Source organism: Neophocaena asiaeorientalis, unplaced genomic scaffold, assembly GCF_003031525.2.
Source record: "Neophocaena asiaeorientalis asiaeorientalis breed wild unplaced genomic scaffold, Neophocaena_asiaeorientalis_V1.1 scaffold258, whole genome shotgun sequence".
Taxonomy (NCBI): Eukaryota; Metazoa; Chordata; class Mammalia; order Artiodactyla; family Phocoenidae; genus Neophocaena; species Neophocaena asiaeorientalis.
This window is the reverse complement of record NW_020172591.1, coordinates 4,525,259-4,546,911: the sequence shown is the minus strand read 5'-3', so window position 1 is coordinate 4,546,911 and position 21,653 is coordinate 4,525,259. Positions and strand designations below refer to the sequence as shown.

The following is a 21,653-nucleotide window of genomic DNA, read 5'->3' as shown; positions in this document are numbered from 1 at the left end:
CTGTCATTAGCGTTACCATCTGAAAAAACGAAATCCCTTCATACTGAATGTATTGTCTGGACTGTGACTGTTATTCATCAGGGATTAATGCTACCATTGTTCTGGGGCCCTTGTGTTAAAAATGCATGATAATCATGATAATGGAAGCACAGAATTCAAACTCTTTCTCCCAACATTCAAGGCCTGACATAACGTTGACCTAACCAACATTTTAAGCTTATCTCTCTCCTTTGCTAAGCTTTGTTCCAGGAAAACTAGTTACTCAACATTCTCTCCCCACCTCCATGCTTTGTTAGTGTCAGTCGCTCCATCTAGAATGCCCCTCCTGCCAACGCTATCTGGCAGTTCTGTCTGTCAATCAAGAATCATCTTCTCAAACGTCACCTCCACGATATTTCCCTTGTCGACCTTTTTCTCTACTCCGAGGAAGGTTCTTTGAAGGTAGAAGAAGCTACATCTTACACAATCTGAATGACGGAGACCTTTAACTTGTTCCCTTCCTTCTTGAGTGTAAACTTGTTGCAGGAAAGTGGCTACCCAACCAGGGACTACAGTGGTCAGTATTGTACAGCCAGGGGTGCCTGAATGACTTGTTCTTACTGGTTGAATGTAAGTGGAAGTGACAGGTGTCACTTCTGGGCTGGGAGTTTTAAGTGTGCCTGCGTGAAAAGATGCTTAACGTCACTAACTATCAGAGAAATGCAAATCAAAGCTACAGTGAGGTACCACCTCACACTGGTCAGAATGGCCATCATCAAAAAAGTCTACAGATGACAAATGCTGGAGAGGGCGTGGGGAAAAGTGAATCTCCCTACACTGTTGGTGGGAATGTAAGTTGGTGCAGCCACTATGGAAAACAGTATGGAGGTTCCTCAGAAAACTAAAAATAGAGGTATAATTCAAAAAGATGCATGCACCCTTATGTTCACAGCAGCACTATTCACAATAGTCAAGACAAAGAAACAACCTAAACATCCATGGACAGATGAATGGATAAAGAAGATGTGGTACATATATATATATATACACACAATGGAATAGCCATAAAAAAGAACAAAATAATGCCATTTGCAGCAACATGCATGCAACAAGAGATTATCATACTAAGTGAAGTAAGTCAGAAAGAGAAAGACAAATACTATATGATATCACTTATATGTGGAATCTAAAATATGACACAAATGAACCTATCTATGAAACAGAAACAGAATCACGGACACAGAGAACAGACTGCTGGTTGCCAAGGGGGAGGGGTTGGAGGAGGGATGGAGTGGGAGGTTGGGGTTAAGAGGTGTAAGCTTTTACATATATACAATGGATAACAACAAGGTCCTACTGTATAGCACAGAGAACTGTATTCAGTATCCTACGATAAACCATAATGGAAAAGAACTTTTAGAAAAGAATTAAAAAAAAAAGAAGTGTGCCTGCCTTCTTCACTCTTCCTCCTCTTAGGCAGCTTGAAGCCAAAGATTTTGGTACCCTAGAGCATAGCAGGAACTCAAGATAGGTGAAACCCAAATCCCTGGATCATCAGGTGGAAGAAAGTTGCCTGCTGACCTAAAGCAGCATCAATGAGTTATTAAGCGAGGGTAAAATTAACTTCCATGGGATTAAGCCACTGAAATCCAATGTTTTCTTTCTTACAGAGCTAGAGCCATTTCGCTGACTAATACAACTTGGTATATTCATTTAGTGCTTGGCTCATTCCATTTCATATAGCAGGTGCTCAAAAAGTGTTTGTTAAACCGAACTGAAAATTCAGAGACAAACACAGAGAAATATAAATTAGGTTATACTGCTAGAACATAGTTAGAGATATCTGTTGACACCAAAATGCTCTTCCAACCCTATTTTCTATTTTTTTTTTTTTTTGCAGTACGCGGACCTCTCACTGTTGTGGCCTCTCCCGTTGCGGAGCACAGGCTCCAGACGCGCAGGCTCAGCGGCCATGGCTCAAGGGCCCAGCCGCTCCACGGCATGTGGGATCTTCCCGGACCGGGGCACGAACCCATGTCCCCTGCATCGGCAGGCGGACTCTCAACCACTGCGCCACAAGGGAAGCCCCAACAACCCTATTTTCTTAAAAAAAAATCCCCTCACCCCAAGTCCCTTGTTTTACATAAGTACTTATACATTGAGATCAGTTGTCACTTATTCTCAGGCAGAGAAAATAAGATGTTTTGAGAACTGACAGTCATTCTCATTGGATATAGGTGCCAAGTTTTCTTCTGGTTATATGAGCCAGATGGCATAACTGTGAAAAATAATGGCAAGATGAAAGATATCCTCTTTGATTGTCAGATACTTGGGTCAGATTTTCAAATAAGACATAATTAGTGCATAGGGGCCCTTGGCCAGTGGCACTTTTATTCACATTCCAATTTGACTTTCATTGTAAAATGATGATGCTATTATTGCTGGTATAATTTTTCAAGGCTGAGCTAAGTTATACAAAAGAGAGATCTCTACTAGCTTCAAGTTCAAAATATCATCAAAACGAGATTGGGACCACCTTGTTTCTGCCCCTGACAGAATCTCCTGTCGCGGTCACTGGGGCGTGAAGACCCAGTGTGGACTGTTGTGTGGACGCTACCTGACAATGCTGTCCCGGGTGGTGCTTTCTGCTGCCACCGCAGCTGCCCCCTCTCTGAAGAATGCAGCCCTCCTTGGACCAGGGGTATTTGCAGGCAACAAGGATCTTTCACAAAGGGCAGCCAAGTCTTGCCCCTGTTCCACCTCTTCCTGAATATGGAGGAAAAGTTTGTTTGGGGCTGATCCCTGAGGAATTTTTCCAGTTCCTTTATCCTTAAACTGGTGTAACAGGACCCTACGTGCTCGGAACTGGGCTTATCTTATATTTACTTTCCAAAGAAATATATGTGATAACTGCAGAGACCTTCTCTGCCATATCAACAATAGGGGTTCTTGTCTATGTAATTAAAATATATGCTGCCTCTATTGGGGAATTTGCTGATAAACTCAATGAGCAAAAAACTGCCCAACTCGAAGAAGTGAAACAGGCTTCCATCAAACAAATCCAGGATGCAATTGATCTGGAGAAGTCACAGCAGGCACTGGTTCAAAAGTGCCATTACCTTTTTGATGTCCAGAGGAATAACATTGCCATGGCCTTGGAGGTTACTTACTGGGAACGGCTGCATAGTGCATACAAGGAGGTAAAGAATCGACTGGACTACCACATCTCTGTGCAGGATATGATGCGTCTAAAGGAACAAGGGCATACGATAAACTGGGTGGAGAAGAATGTGGTACAGAGCATCTCTGTGTAGCAGGAGAAGGAGACAATTGCCAAGTGCATTGCAGACCTAAAGCTGCTTGCAAAGAAGGCTCAAGCACAGCCAGTTCTGTAAATGCATCTGTCCCAATTGAGACAGCTAGAAACAGTTGACTGACTAAATGGAAATTAGTCTATGTGACAAAGTCTTTCTGTATTGCTCTCTACTGAAGTTAGTTTCCCTTTCCTAAAAATGAAAAGTTTGAGTTTCATATAATGAGAGAATTAAAACAATCTATGGGCCACTAAGATGTTTCTCTCATCCTTCTTGCTCTGCATTTTGAGTTGTTCCATGATCACTTTTGAATAAGCAGTTTGCTTTGAATAAAATTTGGTACCTGACTAAAAATTATCAAGTTATAGTTTAAATTTGAATTAATTCAACCATCTTGCAAATAAAGTGACAGTTGAAACAAAAACAAAACAAAAATAAAACAAAAAAACCAAGATTGGGTTGTCAGCCCTCCAAATCAAACTTCAGGCTAATCCAGTGTGACTGAATTATTGCATTAGAAAATCAGCGTGTAAAGCTTGACTGAGTAAGAGGAAGGTGATAAGGTAATCAGAAATTTGGCATACAGCTATATAGCTTTTCTTGGAGTTACTCTAATCTCTTCTCAGTGTGCTTCTTTTTCGTTTTTGGCTGTGGCTTGCAGGATCTTAGTTCCCCGACCAGGCATGGAAACTGCGACCCCTGCAGTGGAAGCGTGGAGCCTTAACCACTGAACTGCCAGGTAAGTCCCCACAGTGTGCTTCTTCTTCTTCTTCTTTTTTTTTTTTTTAAACTTCTTCACCCATTTTATTTCTCATCTATCTCAATAAACAAGCATCCACATGGAGCCCTATTCCTGCCTCTGTTCAGATACATTTTCTTATGATCTATCTGTATTCCTAGACCATTTAATTTGCCTGGCCAGCCTACTGTACCATCAGATTGTTTTCCATAAAAATATTAATGAACATATAGACACTCATTTTTGATAATTTTTTTTTGCCTAAAACAAAAAGCTGAATCCACACTTTCTGATAGCAAGTGGACTAATTATGATTCAGACCCACTTTTGGGGGCCCATTAGTGGTTCATAAAAATCGATTTACTGAGTCACAACCAGCATTTCCAAAAATGAAATAAAATAGAATAGGAAAAACTATTAGAGGGTTTTATACATGGTAGTGGGTAAATACTGATTCATGAAAATTCTATTTAAGTTACTTATATACTGGCATGTACCAGGAGGCGAGATAAAATATTTCTCAATGTGAGCTATAGTAAAAAATGTCTGAAACCTATTGCTTTAGCAGACATTTTTCTGGTTATTGTTGTCTTAATAATTTAGCTACCTATTATTGTGGTTTCTTAGGGAGGAGGGAAAACTGGAAAGATCAAGATTTTAATAATTAGTATTGTTCCTTAAGGTAAAATGAAGAAGTAGAGATAATTCCTCAATGAAGAAATAGAATAAAAACTTCAGTAATTCTTTTTACAATGAAAAACTTTGAAGCCTAGTTCCTACAACATCCATAAAATTCATAACGATCACATTGTCCTAAAATTACACTAATACATTAATTTGCTTAATTATTAACTTTAAAGGTGAACTCACTTTTTAAAAACAGCTTTCTTGAGATATAATTCACATACTATAAAATTTACCCATTAAAGTGTACAACTCAGTAGTTTTTAGTATGTTCAAAGAATTGTGCAGTCATTACTACAACCTAACTTTAGAATATTTTCATCATCACCCAAAGAAAGCCCAAACCCATTAGCAATAACTCCCAATTCCCCACCCTCCCCAGCTCTAAGAAGCCACTATTCTATTTTCTGTCTCTATACATTTGCCTGTTTTGGTCATTTCATATACAGTTGACTCTTGAACAACGTAGGGGTTGGGGACACCCACGTTCCTTGCAGTAGAAAATCCGTCTATAACTTTCCAGCCAACCCCCCCTATATCCAAGTTGCCACAACCTTGGATTCAATCAATTGCAAATTGTGTATTACTGTAGTATGAAGTTATTGAAAAAAATCCACGTATAAGTGGACCCACACAGTTTAAACCCCTGTTGTTCAAGGGTCAAGTGTAAATAGTATCATACAATACATGCAGTCACAGTAAGACACAGTAAGACATTCTTACTGTCTTTGGGGGCTGGCTTCTTTCACCAAGCATGTTTTCAAGGCTCATCCATGTTGTAACATGTATCAGTATTTCATTCTTTTTTATGGTTGAATAATATTCCATTGTACAGACATTTTCTTTATCTATTCATCAGTTGATGGACATCTGAGTTGTTTCCACCTTTTGGCTGTTGTCGATAATGCTATTATAAATATTTGTGTACAAGTTTTGTGTAGATATATGTTTTCATTTCTCTTGGGTATATACCTAGGAGTGGAATGAGTCATATAGAAACTCTGTATTTAATATTTTGAGGAACGACCAAACTGTCTTCCAAAGTGGCTGCACCATTTTACATTCCTCAGCAACTTACGAGGATCCCAGTTTCTCCACATCCTCTCCAACTCTTGTCATTGTCTGTATTTTTATTATAGCTATCCTAGTGGATATGAAATGGCATCATATTATGGTTTTGATTTGCAATTCCCTAATGATCAATTATACTGAGCATAGTTTCTTGTGCTTATTGGCCATTTGTATATCTTTGGACAAATATCTATTTAAATCCTTGGCACATTTTTTAATTGGGTTATCTTTTTCATTGTTATATTGTAAGTGCTCGTGATATATTTTGAATACAATTTTCTTATCACAAATGATTTGCAAATATTTTCTCCTATGGGTTGTCTTTTTACTTCTTGGTGGTGTCATTTGAAGCACAAACCTTTTTAATTTTGAAAAATTCCAATTTTCTATTTTTTCTTTTGTTACTTGTGCTTTTGATGCTGTATCTAAAAAGGCATTGCCTAACCCAAGTTTACAAAGATTTATTCCTATGTTTTCTTCTAAAATTTTTATAGTTTTAGCTCTTACATTTTGGTCTATGATCTATTTTGAGCTAATCTTTGCCTATGCTGTAAGATAAAGATCCAACTTCATTCTTTTGCCTGTGGATATCCAGTTGTTCTGGCACCATTTGTTGAAAAGACTATTAATTTGCCCATCCAATTAACTTGGCACCCTTGCCAACAGTCTGTTTACCATAAATATAAGTGTTCATTTCTGGAATTTCAATTCTATTCCATTGGTATATATCTCTCTCTTTGTGTCACTACCACCAAGTCTTGATTACTCTAGCTTTGTAGTAAGTTTTGATATCGAGGATTGTGAGTCCTCCAACTTTGTTCTTTTTCAAGATTGTTTCAGCTATTACAGGTGTCTTCCATTTCCTTTTGAATTTTAGAATCAACTTGGCAATTTCTCCAAAAAGCCCTGCTTGGATTTTTGATAGGTATTGCATTGAATCTGTAGATCAGTTTGAGAAGTATTGCCATTTTAATAATACTGTCTTGTGAGCCACAAACATTGGATGTCTTTCCATTTATTTAAGTTTTAAATTTCTCTTTTTTGGGCTGCTCTTTGAGGCTCATGGAATTTTAGTTCCCCAGGCCCTCGGCAGTGAGAGCACCGAGTGGAGTCCTAACCACTGAACCACCAGAGAATTCCCTAAGTTTTAAATTTCTTTCTAATACTATTTTGTAGCTTTGTACAAAATACTATTTTGTAGTTTTGTACAAAATACTATTTTGTAGTTTTCAGTGTACAAATTTTACACTTCTTTTGTTAAATTTATCCAGAAGTATTTTATTCTTTTTGATGCTATTGTAAATACAATAGTTTTCTTAATTTCATTTTGGATTGTTCATTGATAGTGTATAGAAATACATTTGTCTTTTGTATAATGTCTTTGTATCCTGCGATCTTGCTGAATTTATTAGTTCTAATAGTGCGTGATTCTTTAGAATTTTCTATATACAAGATCATGTCATCTGCAAATAGAGATAGTTTTGTTTTCCTTTTCAATCTGAATGCCTTTTCTATTTCTTGACTGGACCTCCAGTACAATATAGAACAGAAGTGGTGAGAGCAGACATCCTTGTTTTGCTCTAAGGGAGAAAGCATTGTCTCTGACCATTAAGTATGGTGTTACCTGTGGGTTTTTCTTAAATGCCCTGTATTAGGTGAAGAGTTGCCCTTCTATTCTAGTTTGTTGGTTCTTTTTTTTTTTTTTTGATATCACAGAAATGTGTTGAATTTTGTCAAATGCTTTTTTTGTATTGAGAGGATCATATTTTTTCCCTTTATTCTATTAATATGGTGTATTAAGTTGATTTACTTTTGGATGTTAAACCAACTTTGCATTCTTGGTATAAATCCCACTTGGTCATAGTGTGTAATTCTTCTTATGCATTTCTGGAATTGTTTATCTTTTATTTCACTGAGAATTTTTGCATCTATATTTATGAGGGGTATTAATCTGTGGTTTTCTCTTCTTAAGATGTCTGGTTTTGGTATCAAGGTAATTCTGGCCTCAAAGAATGAAGAGGAAGTATTCCCTCCTATTCTACATTTTTAAAGAGTTTGTGAATGGTTGGTATTAATTCTCCTTTAAATTACCAGTGAAGTAATCTGGGCCTGGGATTTTCTTTGTGGGAAGTTTTTAAATTACTAATTCAAAGCCTTTACTTGTTATAGGTTTATTCAGGTTTTCTATTTCTTAAGTCAGTTTAGGTAGTTTGTGTCTTCTCAGGAATTCATCTAAGTTATCTAGTTTGTTGGCTGTTCATAGTATTCCCTTATAATCCTTTTTATTTCTATAAGGTTGGTGGTGATATCCCCTTCTTTATTTGCATCTTCTCTTTTTTTTTTCTTGGTCAGTCTAACTAAAAGTTTGTCAATTGATCTTTTGATCAATTTGATCTTTCTGAAGAGCAATTTTTGGCTTCATTGATTTTCTGTTTTTCTATTCTCTGTTTCATTTATTCTATGTTTACTATTTGTTTTTCATATAGTTCATATCTTTCTCTATTCTTCAATTATTGCCTGCTTTTGTGTTATTTTCTAGTGTACCAGTTTTATTCCCCTGTCATTTCTTTTACTATATATTTTTCAGTTATTTTCTCAGTGATTGTCCTTGGGATTATAATTAACATCTTAACTGGAAACAATCTAGTTTGGATTAATACTAGCTTAATTTCAATAGTATACAGAAACTTTGTTCCAATATAGCTTTGTTCACTCCATCTTCTTTTGTATTATTATGGTCATATAAATGACATCTTTGTATTTTATAAGCTCATGAACATAGTTTTATAATTGTTGCTTTATGCAGCTGTCATTTAAATAATATAGGAAAAGTTACACACACACACACAACTCCCATTTATACTGTTATTTATATTCACCTATGCTGTATTTACTTGTGTTCTTCATCCCTTTTTTTTTTTTTTTTTTTTTTTTTGTGAGTAGATGCATTCCTGAGAAAATAGGGGAAGCCCAGAAATGAGAACCAATAAGAAAACCCAAATGTTCCTCCCTATACCGTGCTATTGATCTAGAAGGCAGAAGTAGAAAGTCCTTGGTAGAGCTTCCCTAAATATGTGGTATGTCTGGCCTTTTCCTCCATATTCTTGGTACTCAGTATGGTCAAGGGTGAGATCTTTATCTTTTTATGTGGATTCAGTTACTGTCTAGTGTCTTTTCATGTAGTCTGAAGGACTCGCTTTACTATTTCTTGTGGGGCAGATCTACTAGTGACAGATTCTCTCAGGTTTTGCTTATATTTATTTGAATGTCTTCTCCATTTTGAAAGGATATTTTGCTGGATGTGCAATTCTGTTTTTTTGTTTCAGCACTTGAAATATGTCATCCCACTGACTGCTGGACTCCATAATTTCAGATGAGAAGTCAGCCATTAATTCCACCAAGGATCTCTTGCACATGATGTGTCATTGTTCTCTTGCTACTTTCAAGATTCTCTCTTCATCTTTGGCTTTAGACAGCTTGACTATGTGTATTTCAGCGTGGATCTCTTTGAGTTGATTCCACTGGAATTTGCTGAGTTTCTAGGATGTGCAGATTGATCTTTTCCATCAAGTTTGGGAAATTTTTGGCCATTATTTCTCCAAATATTCTTTCTGCCTCTTTTCTCTCTTTTCTCTTTATGGGACTCCCATTATGCATGTTCTGGTTAATTTTCATTTCCTTATTCAGATTTTTAAATGCAGGCATAAGTACTCCTATAGGTATACTCCTGTAGGTGAAACTGCTATGTTATGGTAGTGACATTAAGAACTTTGATAGCTATCACTATTTGCCTTCTCAAAAGTTTATAACAAGGCACTGTACATCAGCAACGTATGAGCAAGCCCATTTCTCTTAGGGACATTTTATTGATTGGAGGTTTTTTAAAATTATTGGATGAGGTGCTTATTTTCAGTTGGGCTGTAGTTCCTTAGCTGTATCTTACTGCCTCTCAGAATCTTTTTATCAATGGTGCTATTATTTCTAGTTCCTTCTAGAATCATCCTCAGAAAACATTCATGAAGAAGAAATGATGGGCATATTTCCCAATGCTTTTTTGTTCTGTCTAGTTTTATTTCTCACTAAAGAGAAGTCTATTTGTTCTAAATTACATCTGTCTCAAATGCTAGGCAGAGCTGTGGCCTTTCTCTGAGCCCTCAAGGCCACGAGGAGGCTTATATTATAAACACAGTTTTGTTAACTGCTTTTTTTCCACTCAACCACCTCACATGAATATTTTCCAGTGAATTCTACAATTTATAATGGCTACAGTCATTCATAACTGCAAAAAGAAACACTAATATTGCTCGTTTTGTTAGTTTCTGATTCTTCCCTGTAATAAATAACACTGCAATGATTATCAGTAACCTCCAGGCGAGCTGGAGTCCTGTCTATTTTATTCTTTGCTGTATTGCAGCATCTAGCACAGAGTCTGCCTTATAAAAGACACCAATAAGTGTGTAGAATGAGTAAGTGGTTGAATAACAAGCTTTTATGTATGTATTATATGTAACAATACAAATGTGATTATTTCCTTCAAAAAAATAACCCAGAGGAGAAATTGATGGGTGGGTAGATCTATAGTTTTTAAGCCCTTGGCCAATGTTTTCAAATTGCCTACAGAAAGATTTTGCCAATTTACACACCCATTGGTATATAAGAGAACACCTGTTTCTCTACTCTGGCCAACTACTCGTTTGTTTAAATCTATGCAACTAATGGTTGAAGAATAAGCTATTCTTAACAGTTTTAATGTGCATTTCTTTTAGAACAAGTGATGTTGAACTTTTTAATGTCTTTCGCCATTTGCTCCTTTAACCAGCAGAGCTCATCACTCTGGGAGGAAGGCTGGTCTCTTTGAGTCATGGGGGCCACAACCTGGGGCTGCTCAGGGAATGAGAAGGCTGTTCTGTGACCGTCCCAACCCACTTGCTTCTCAGGCAATCTCACAGGGTGTCATCCTCATTGATAGGAAGAAAAGCAGGGAGAGGTGTAATTGTACCTTGCTTCTGGCACCACGACCTGGGCAATTCTGGTTTACCTTCTGGATCTTAGGAACTTAGGGGGAGAGCTCTCACTGCCACCACCTCCACTGACGTTCACCTTCCTCTAGGCAGACAGTCTCCAAGCTTTTTGGGTTTGGCACCTATGTTGGCAAACAATTTTTAAGCATGGCTTTCCAATATATGTCTGTCAACTAATAAAGTCTATATATGTCCAGTAATGTTAATGTATTAAATACATATAAAGCTATCACTTGAAACTTAGCATTTTAAAGGGTGAGATTAAAAAGATCTATAGAACCAGCAGTTCCAATGTTCCTTCTTGCTCAGTGATATTTCCCTTTGGGCTCCCCCACTTTGGAGTCCAGTGCTCTAGGGTATTTGTGGGAAAGTGGGTCGTCTCCTGTCTGAGTAGGTGAGTTGTTTACACAATTCTTAGGGAGCTTGACTTCCTTCACCACTGTCCAGTTGGCTATACAGACCAGCACTTTTTATGGGGTGCTGTAGAAGGGCACTTTAATTACTGTTCCGTCAACTGCCCAGTGCCCTCTGATGAAAACATTTTATGAGGGCCAAGTGACAGTACTGGCTGTCTTTCCCACTCTCCTCATTATCTGGCTGCCTTGCAATCAGCAGCTAATCTGCTTATTCAAAGAGGGCCATGACATTTGAGTAAAGGAAGGCAGCAGCGGGAGCCTAGTCAGGACCTACGCTTTGCTGTTAGATTTTGCATTACAATGATGGAACTGAGCAAAATATTTATATCACATCATACGGTGTAAACATGTAAGGTCTCTGTACAGAGAAATACACATGTAAAATAATGTAAAAATTCAACTGAACTAATAAAGGAAACTATGCAAATAAATATTATGAGACAATTTCTTTGTAGTAAAATTTACCACCAAATGTTTCATGGAAATAGCTTTCCCCAAAGAAAGAAGAAAAATCCTCTAATAGACTTTAGTTGAAAACTTTGGTGTGGGGCGTGGAGCAGTGCAGCGAGAAGGCTGATGTATTTGAAAGACCAAGGAGCTCTGGAGACAGACAACTGGATTTGAACTAGGTCTAGACCCCAAGCTTGCCATGGGTTACAGTGTGACCTTTGACATTGAGATTTTTCTTTTAATAAGAGAAGATAATAATCCCCTTAGCTCGCAATATTATGAAAATTAAATGAGAGAATGTCCACCAACCATTTTGCTTATGGTATTGCTCGATAAATTTTGGTGGTTTTTTTTTTTGCCAGACCATGCAGAATGTGGGATAGTTCCCTGACCAGGGGTCAAACCCACACCCCCCGCAGTGGAAGCACAGAAAGCACAGAGTCTTAACCGCTGGACCACCAGGCAAGTCCCTGCTTGTTTATTCTTTCCTCACCTGTTTTACTGTTTTTTGTTTTTTTGTTTTTTGCGGTACGCAGGCCTCTCACTGTTGTGGCCTCTCCCATTGCGGAGCACAGGCTCCGGACATGCAGGCTCAGCGGCCACGGCTCACGGGACCAGCCGCTCCGCGGACCAGGGCACGAACCCGTGTCCCCTGCATCGGCAGGCAGACTCTCAACCACTGCGCCACCAGGGAAGCCCCTCCTCACCGTTTTTAGACCATGGGAATTTCTTTCATGCCTGTTTATGCCCTAACTTCAAAGTTTGCCTCTTTTTTATTTCAGCATTAATGATGTAGAACATTTTTCCTAGAGCTGCTTTAACTACTTTAAAAATGTCTTAAATTTGAAACTTCTATTTTAAACGTCTCTGTTCTATTTGACCATTTCTAAGTCTGTAAAATGCAAACACATGGGTTTATTCTGATGAAAGTTAGCGCATCTGCACTCAGCTACTTCCATAACGCAATTGGCGTCAGAATTACTTGTAGCCTCATCAGCTGATTTTTTTTTTTTTAATTATAGGTAACTCTAGTGTTCTAGAAAGTCACATATCCAGCAAAACGCACACCCACACCCACTGAAAAACCCCTGTTTTAGGAGAGAGCTTCTCCACCCAGCTCTTTCTGTTCAGCTTTTCTGTGTTCCTTCTTCAGTTCTGCAAATACAGGTTTATATTTAGCCCCCTTTTGATACTCCATATGTTCCTTCTAAAAACATTTCCTATTAAGGACTTTCCAATGGCTGATCTCTTGGAGAACTACTGAATGAACATGACCCGGGGTAGGTGTGAGTGAGGTTTGTCCGCAGGTGGCATCCCGACCAAATCATGAGTCAAGGAAGCCCCTCAGGGAAAGTTCTGGCCCACAGCTCTCCCGTTTTTCCGGAAAACTTACTGCTGATGACCAGAGAGGGTCAAACACGGTGTGTGTGGGGTCAGTGTCACTTCCCTTTGCCCATGTTCTCCACTCTGAGGGGAGGGTGAGTGGACAGCCAGAGGATGGGAAAGGTGGAGTCCCAGCACCACAGACAAGAGGTAGCCAACCTATTGGCAGGGAGAGGCCAGCATGCCTACCTGCCCAGGTTCAGGGTGGGCAGGGGCTTCCCAGTCTGGGCCCTGACTCCAGACTGAGGTCCTCTAAGGGAGATGACCCTGGCTGCCTGTTCTCAGGGCAACTATTTACGCTTGGTCTAAAGGACAGGAGGAGCGAGGGGAAGGGTTTTGAAGCCGGTGAGACTAGCCTTGGAGTCCTTCCACTGGGCCTTTGGAATCACTCTGGGCCTTGGTTTCCTCATCTCTAAAGAGCACACAGTGCATGACTCATATGTGCTTTACTGCGGTGGTCTGGCACTGAACCCGTAATATCTCCAAGGTACGCGTGTACTGCGATAAAGCAACTCGCGTGAATTTTTCGGTTTCCCAGTGCATGTAAAAGTTATGTTTACATGACACTGGAGTCTATTGATGTGCAATAGCATTATGTCTGAAAAAACAACGTACATACCTTAATTTAAAAAAACTTTATTGCTGGACTTCCCCGGTGCTTCAGTGGTTAGGGCTTCGTGCTTCCACTGCAGGGGGTACGGTTGATCTCCCTGGTCCAGGAACTAAAATCCCGCATGCTGTGCACAGTGAGGCCAAAAAAACCCCACAAACCTTTATTGCTAAAAAAAGGATACCCATCATCTGAGCCTTCAGCAAGTTGTAATCTTTTTGCCTGTGGAGGGTCTTGCCTCGTGCTGATGGCTGCTGACTGATCAGGGTGATGGTTGCTGAAGGCTGGGCTGGCTGTGGACGTTTCTTAGAATAAGACAACAGGGATGTTTGACACATCGATTGACTCTTCCTCTCATGAACGATTTCTCTGTAGCACGTGGTGCTGTTTGATGGCATTTTACCCACAGTAGAACTTCAACATTTGAGTCAATCCTCACAAACCCTACCACTGCTTTATCGACTGAGTTCATGGAATATTCTAAATCTTTTGTTGTCATTTCAATGATCTTCACAGCATCTTCACCAGGAGTTGACTCCACTTCAAGAAACCACTTTCTCTGCTCATCCATCAGAAGCAACTCCTCAGCCGTTAAAGTTTTATCAGGAGATTGCAGCAATGCAGTATCCTCCTCAGGCTGCACTTCCGATTCTAGTTCTCTCGCTATTTCCACCACATCTGCGGCTACTCCCTCCACTGAAGTCTTGAACCCCTCAAAGTCATCCAGGAGGGCTGGAATCAACTTCTTCCAAACTCCTGCTAATGTTGATATCTTGGCCCCTTCCTATGAATCACTAATGTCCTTCATGGCCTCTAGAATGGTGAAGACTTTCCAAAAGGTTTTCAATTGACTTTGCCAAGATCCATCAGAGGAGTCACTATCTCTGGCAGCTATAGCCTTATGAAATTTCTTAAATAAGACCTGAAAGTTGAAATTGCTCCTTGATCCATGGGCTGCAGAATGGCTGCTATGTTAACAGGCATGAAAACATCATTAATCTCATTGTACATCCCCATCAGAGCTCTTGGGTGACCAGGTACTTTGTCAATGAGCAATAATAATTTGAAAGGAATCTTTTTTTTCTGAGCAGTAGGCCTCGACAGTGGGCTTAAAATATTTAGTAACCCACGTTGTAAACAGATGTGCTGTCATCCAGGCTTTTCTGTTCCATTTACAGAGACAGGCAGAGTAGATTTAGCATCATTCTTACGGACCCTAGGATTTTCGAAATGGTAAATGAGCATTGGCTTCAACTTCAAGTCATCAGCTGCAGTAGCCCCTAACAAGAGTGTCAGTCTGTCTTTTGAAGCTAGATATTGACTTCTCTCTAGATATGAAACTTCTAGACGGCATCTTCTTCCAATATAAGGCTGCTCCATACACACAGAAAATCTGTGGTTTAGTGTAGCCACCTTCGTTAATTATCTTAGCTAGATCTCCTGGATAACTTGCTGCTTCACCTTGCACTTTTACGTTATGGAGACAGCTTCTTTCCTTAAACCTCACGAACAACCTCTGCAGCTCCCTCACCTCTCTCAGCCTTCATAGAATTGAAGAGAGTTAGGGCCATGCTCTGGATTAGGCTTTGGTTTAAGGAATGTTGTGGCTGCTTTGATCCTCTATCCAGACCATTCAAACTTTCTCTACACCAGCAATAAGGCTGTTTCGTTTTCTTACCACCCAGGTGCTCACTGGAGTAGCACTTTTCACTTCCTTCAAGAACTTTTCCTTTGCCTGCATAACCGGGCTAACTGGTGCAAGAGGCCTAGCTTCTTGGCCTCTCTCAGCTTTTGACATGCCTTCCTCACTAAGTTTGTTTCTAGCTTTTGATTTAAAGTGAGAGACGGCGACTCTTCCTTTAACTTGAAAACTTAGAGGCCACTGTGGGGTTATTAATTGGCCTAATTTCGATATAGTTATTTCTCAGGGAATAGGGAGGCCCCAGGAGAGGGAGAGAGATGGGGGAATGGCTGGTCAGTGGAGCAGTCAGAACACACACAATACTTATGGATTAAGTTTGCTGTCTTATATGGTTGAGGTTCGTGGTGCCCCAAAACTATTATAATAATAACATCAAATATCACAGATCACTATAACAAGTATAATAATAATGAAAAAGTATGAAATATTGCAAGAATTAACAAAGCGTGAAACAGAGACACAGTGAGCAAATGCTGTTGGAAAAACGGTGCCTATAAACTTGCTCGACACCTATCTCATCAGCACATCTTGGATTCCCTTTCAGTCCTTTGTCTTTATTCTTTTGCCTTCATTTTGTTCTTTTCATTCCAGTTGCTTTTTAAAATTTATGATTAATTAATTTTTAAAATATTTATTTACTTATTTGGTTGCACCAGGTCTTGGTTGCGGCAGGCAGGGTCCTTAGTTGTCGCATTCGAACTCTTAGTTGCAGCATGCATTTGGGATCTAGTTCCCTGACCAGGGAGCGAACCCGGGCCCCCCGCATTGGGAGCATAGAGTCTTAACCACTGCGCCACCAGGGAAGTCCCTGTGATTAATTTATTAATTTATTTTATTTATTTGGCTACGTCTGGTCTTAGTTGTGGCACATGGGATCTTTCGTTGCAGCACGCAGGCTTCTCTCTAGTTGTGGCACGCGGGTTTCGTAGCACGTGATCTCAGTAGTTGCTGCGTGCAGGCTTAGTTGCTCCGCGGCATGTGGGATCTTAGTTCCCCGACCAAGGACCAGGGATCGGATTGAACCTGCATCGCCTGCACTGGAAGGTGGATTCTTTACCACTGGACCACCAGGGAAGTCCCTCATGCCAGTTGCTTTGATTCCAGTCTGACCCAGTTGATTCATTCCAATTGACACCAGTAGACAGTGGGTTCTGCTTCTTCCTTTCTAGATACTTTGTTTCCATCTTTGCTGAACGTTACCATATTTATTTACCTAGAGCTAAAAGCCCCTTGAAGAAATCACCACAACCACTGGAGGAGACAGGTGTTCCTGGCCTGGCATGTTCTGGAAACCTCCTTCCTCCAGCCTTCCTCAGCCTCAGTGCCCCCGAGGGCCAGGCCAGTGAGCAGTGTTCCTTCCCCTCTCTGGGAGGGGACAACAGTGAGGAAATAGGTAATAGCAAAGTTAGTAAATGCTTCCTGTGTGCAAAGTACTGGTCTAAGCCCTGAGTATGGGGTAACCACCTTCCTCCTCATATCAAGTGGGTAGGGTCATGGTAAGATGCCCATTTTGCAGATGAGGAAAATAAGGCACAAAAATGCTAGTTCAAGGTCATGCAGCTAGAAAGGACACAGTCAGGAGTTAAATCCAGACCTTTGACTCCAAGCCTGTTTTCTTAATTCTTCGCTCTAAGGATACTCAGTAATATCCATTTCAGTGTTCAGTGAGCTCTTCCATACATCTCCTCCTTTGGTGCCCACGGCAACCCTGTGCGGTGGGTATTGTCATCAACCCCATTTACAGATGAGGAAACCGAAGCTCAAGGCATGGCAGTGACTTGCCCAAGGCCCCGTGACTGGGGACTAGTGCAACTGGGACTCGAGTCCACATCCTGCAACCCCAACACCCCACTCTTCCCCTGCCCCGCCGTGCTGCAGAGCAGAACACTGGGCTTGTGCAGAAGTGGTACTTTCAAATAAACTGAACCCAAAGTTGCAGTAAAGCTAAGTAGGCAAGAGCATAGGAAGAAAGAAAGGCCAGCTTTCTGAGAAGCTGCAACAGCCTGGGGGAGCCTGGTGGCTGAGTGGAGGTGGTGGGAAAGGGGTGAGACCAGAGACTGGTGCCCTGGTGGCCCAGACAGAAAGGCCTATTTAAGCCCAATGCCCAGAGAAGTCTGGTGTCCAGGAGAAAGGCAAGAATCTGGTGCTGGCCAGAGTCGCTCAGAGAGAACAGAACATGTCGATTGGGCACAGAGAGCAGCCAAGGGCAAGGGCAAGCCTGCATCACTCTTATAATCTTGAATTTTTAGATAACAGGGGACTCTTGGACTTGTTTGAAGGCAAAAAGGATAGGCCGTTGGTGGAACAAGTTGGGGAGCAAGCCTCCCTAGAACTGGAGAGGTGACAGAATTCTTAGGGCCGGGTGGGGAGCAGACACCTTTTCATCGTAGGATGGACAAGAAAGGTGCAGCCAGAGATCACGCTTCTCTTTCACGAACATTTATCAAGGTGTGTGTGGACTCAAGTCACCTGCTGACTGTGAGTGTAGAGAGGACATTTTTGTCTTTCAAACACAAGTTCATTTAAAGATTAGGATCACAGTTGTTGTTTGGCAAATACAACAGCAAGTTATTATATATGAGGACCTTATAGAACGTTTATATTCTGTTTACATTACTTCCTAAAAACACAAAACAGAAAATATACCAGCTAAAGTGAAAAAGGGAAATTTATTTTCAGGTTACACCGGCATCTATAGGCCCTGGGAGCCCAAGTGCAGCCAGGAACCAGACACGATGGTTCTCCTGTCCTGGGCATGACATGACAGGAGAACCTTCTCCACACACAGCACACTGGGAAGGACCCTGCACGGGCACGACTTTACTCTCTTTTGTTCAAGGAACCAGCCCAGACTGAAAGTATCAGTACTGTTTTTCTTCTTCAGGGAACAAAAAAGAAAAAAGCAGTTCAAACTGGCTTCAGGTAATTAGGGAATTTAGCGGCTCAAATAACAAACAATTCCCAGCCCACTGCATCCAGGTGGTCACACGGCACCACAGGAGGCACCTCTCCCTCCACTGGTACCTGTGCTGGCTCCGGTCTCTGCTGGCTCAGCCCTTTTGGGACCAGATGACTAACAGGAACTCTGGTTCTCCGAGAGTCCCAGCAAGTCTCAGGATGGGCTGCGGGTAAGCCCAGCGTTGGTCACATGCCCACTGCTGACCCACTCATGTCCAGATGGAAGGAAATGTTCATTGGCCAGACCTGGGGCATGTGCCTGGTCCTAGAGCCACAGCTGAGGTCAGTCCCACCCCAGACACAGAACAGTAAGAGCAAACGCTACAGGAAATTCACTGTTTTGCTGGGCACGGTTTTAAGTGCTTTAGATAACTCATTTTAACCTCAGCTTACCGTCTTTGTTTACTAATTTAATCAGCACATTATCCCCTTTTTATAGCTGGGGAAACTGAGGTGCAGGTGAACGTCTTAGCCAAGGTCTCACAGCTAGTTGCAGCTAAGACGCAGAGCTGGGATTTGACCCAGACTCTTGGGCCCCAGAAGCTGGGCTCTTGACCATTAGCAAAAGGGGACTGCTACCAACAAAAATAGGGAATGGATATTGAGCTAACAGAGATAATAACAAGAGATGTCCAATAGCCACCCTGAACTCTCGCTCTGCAGAGGGAATTATTTGTCCAGCCCGAGTTGGGTATCCACCTTGGCCCAGGGCAGGATCACACTGTACCAAGGTGGCTGCATTTACTGTGACCTTGTACATGGACTAGTTCCAGAAAACAGGAGGGATAAAAGAATAAGCTCCCTTCTACCGCTACCATTCTCTAGTAAGGTGTCATATGATTGGGGAAAGGCAATTGTAGTCACAGGGATAAAAATAAAAAGCTATCAACTAAAAGACCCTGGGCATAGTTATTCTACCCCTAAATTCTGCTCCCCGCAATGGGTGAGTGGGTAAGAAGGGTCCAAGAGCCTGCAGGTACCTGGGGGAACTGTGGAGCTGCAGGGGATGCCCAAGCACGGTCCGTTTCAGTTGTCTGGGTGCAGGAGAGGACCAGGGAATGAAGCCCAGTCCCGACTGCTATAAAGAAAAAGCACATAGGGTTCCCTGGTGGTGCAGTGGTTGAGAGTCCACCTCCGATGCAGGGAACATGGGTTCGTGCCCCAGTCCGGGAAGATCCCACATGCCGCGGAGCGGCTGGGCCCGTGAGCCATGGCCGCTGAGCCTCTGTGTCCAGAGCCTGTGCTCTGCAACAGGAGAGGCCACAACAGTGAGAGGCCCGTGTACCGCCAAAAAAAAAAAAAAAGAAAAAGCACATAGATTTACAGATTGTTATATTATGATTGAGCCACGTTGTGGATTTACAGATAATCCAAAGTGAGTCTACCTTTTGCACATCTCCCACAAGACTGTCCTAAGTAGGAAAACATTCTTCAAGCCTTAGAATCACAGTTGGATAAAGGCGGTCAGTAGTTTCAGGTGATGCTGACAAGGGGGAGGGGGACAGGTGTGGGGCAATTAAGGTGTCATTATGAGCTAGGGGGAGCTGCAAAAAAGGATGACTTTACTGAAACTAAGCCACCCGCATTAAATGCTCCTACCTGTTTTGAAATTTCCGTCCCTTTCACACCTGTGTTCTGACAGCTTCTGCTGAGTTATACTACGTAACAAACCCCAGTCTCAATGGTTAGCTCAACAAAGGTTTATTTCTCATTCGTGGCTCACATATTTTATGGGTCCTTTGTGGGTCTTTTCCACCTGGGGATGGGGTTAGGGAGTGCCCCCATCTGGGGCCTGCAGGTCTTTAGCAAAGGGAAAAGGTACAATCCTGCTGTAGCTCATAGGTGGCAAATGTCATTTCCACCCACTTTCTATTGGCCAAAGCAAGTCATGTGGCCAAGCCTGACTTCAACAGGGTGGGGAGACATCCCTCCTTTGGGAAGGGTCAACCAGGAGAGGTCTGTAGAAGGCAGACTGGGTATTAAAAATAATGCAGTCTACCACATGCCCAATTTGTTTTCAAGGATTAAAAATTTATTTGCAAGTATTCACGGGGAACCACTGGCTGTTTTGGTTTATTCTGATAAAAACAGACCTGCATTAAAAAAAAAATAGAGGGCTTCCCTGGTGGCGCAGTGGTTAAGAACCCGCCTGCCAATGCAGGGGACACGGGTTCGAGCCCTGGTCCAGGAAGATACCACATGCCGCGGAGCAACGGGGCCCATGCACCACAACTACTGAGCCTGTGAGCCACAACTACTGAGCCCGTGAGCCACAACTACTGAACCACATGCCTAGAGCCCGTGCTCTGCAACAAGAGAAGCCACCACAATGAGAAGCCCGCACACCGCAACGAAGAGTAGCCCCCGCTCGCCACAACTAGAGAAAGCCCGCACCCAGCAACAAAGACCCAATGCAGCCAAAAATAAATAAATAAAACAAATAAATTAAAAAAAAAATAGAGCTGCACTTAATGTTTACGGAACAAGTAGGCACTAAGTGTCTACATGAGTTGCATATGTTCCCAAACATTCTTTCTGGTGCTCCCTGAGCCAAATGCTACCAATCAGAACACTGGCTGGGCTAAAGGACACTCTTGTCTAATACTAACAAGGAAAAGCAAATGACAACTTTCTACATAAACTGTAAGTAAATATAATGAGGCAGATGTCCTATGTCAGTTTAGTGGAGTGCTGGAGAGGTTAGGAGGTTTGGTTTTGTTTCGTAAAGTCCTATGTATGATTTCAGCAGAAACCATGGAGAGCGGGGAGAAGGAATGGGGGAGGGGCACAATCTGTGACAGGCTTTATGGATGAGGAACCTGGGATCTTGGGATGTTTACAGTACAGGTAACCCTTAAGCAACAAGAGGGTTAGGGGTGCTGACCCTCTGTGCAATCAAAAATCTGCATATAACTTATAGTCAGCCCTTCCTATCCACAGTTCCCCTGTATTCTCAGGTTCAACAAACTGCAGGTCCCGTAGTACTGAAGTATTTACTATTGAAAAAAATCTGACTGTAAGTGGACCGGCATGGTACAAACCCGTGCTGTTCAAGGGTCAATTGTAATTACTCAAGGTCATACCAATTAAACTGTCAGAGGCAGAATTTAAATTTTCATAGTTCTCTGGCTCCAAAGCACATCCTTTTTCTTGTGCCCAGTGATGGCTCCCCAAAGGAAAGGAACAAAGAGGAAAAGAGAAAATAAGGAGACGGGAGGTTTAAAAAAAGGAAAGTTGAGAGGGAGAAGCAACACAGAGAGGTAGAGGAGGTAAGAAAGAAAGGAGATACTAGGAGAGAAGAAAGGAGAGGGAGAGAAGACCAAAAA

At 41.5% G+C, this 21,653-nt stretch overlaps 1 pseudogene; it reads left to right on the top strand.

Annotated features, from left to right (window-relative positions):
* The first annotated feature begins 2,602 nt into the window (after positions 1–2,602).
* On the top strand, positions 2,603–3,428 carry LOC112395276 (ATP synthase F(0) complex subunit B1, mitochondrial pseudogene; annotated as a pseudogene).
* The last annotated feature ends 18,225 nt before the right edge of the window (positions 3,429–21,653 follow it).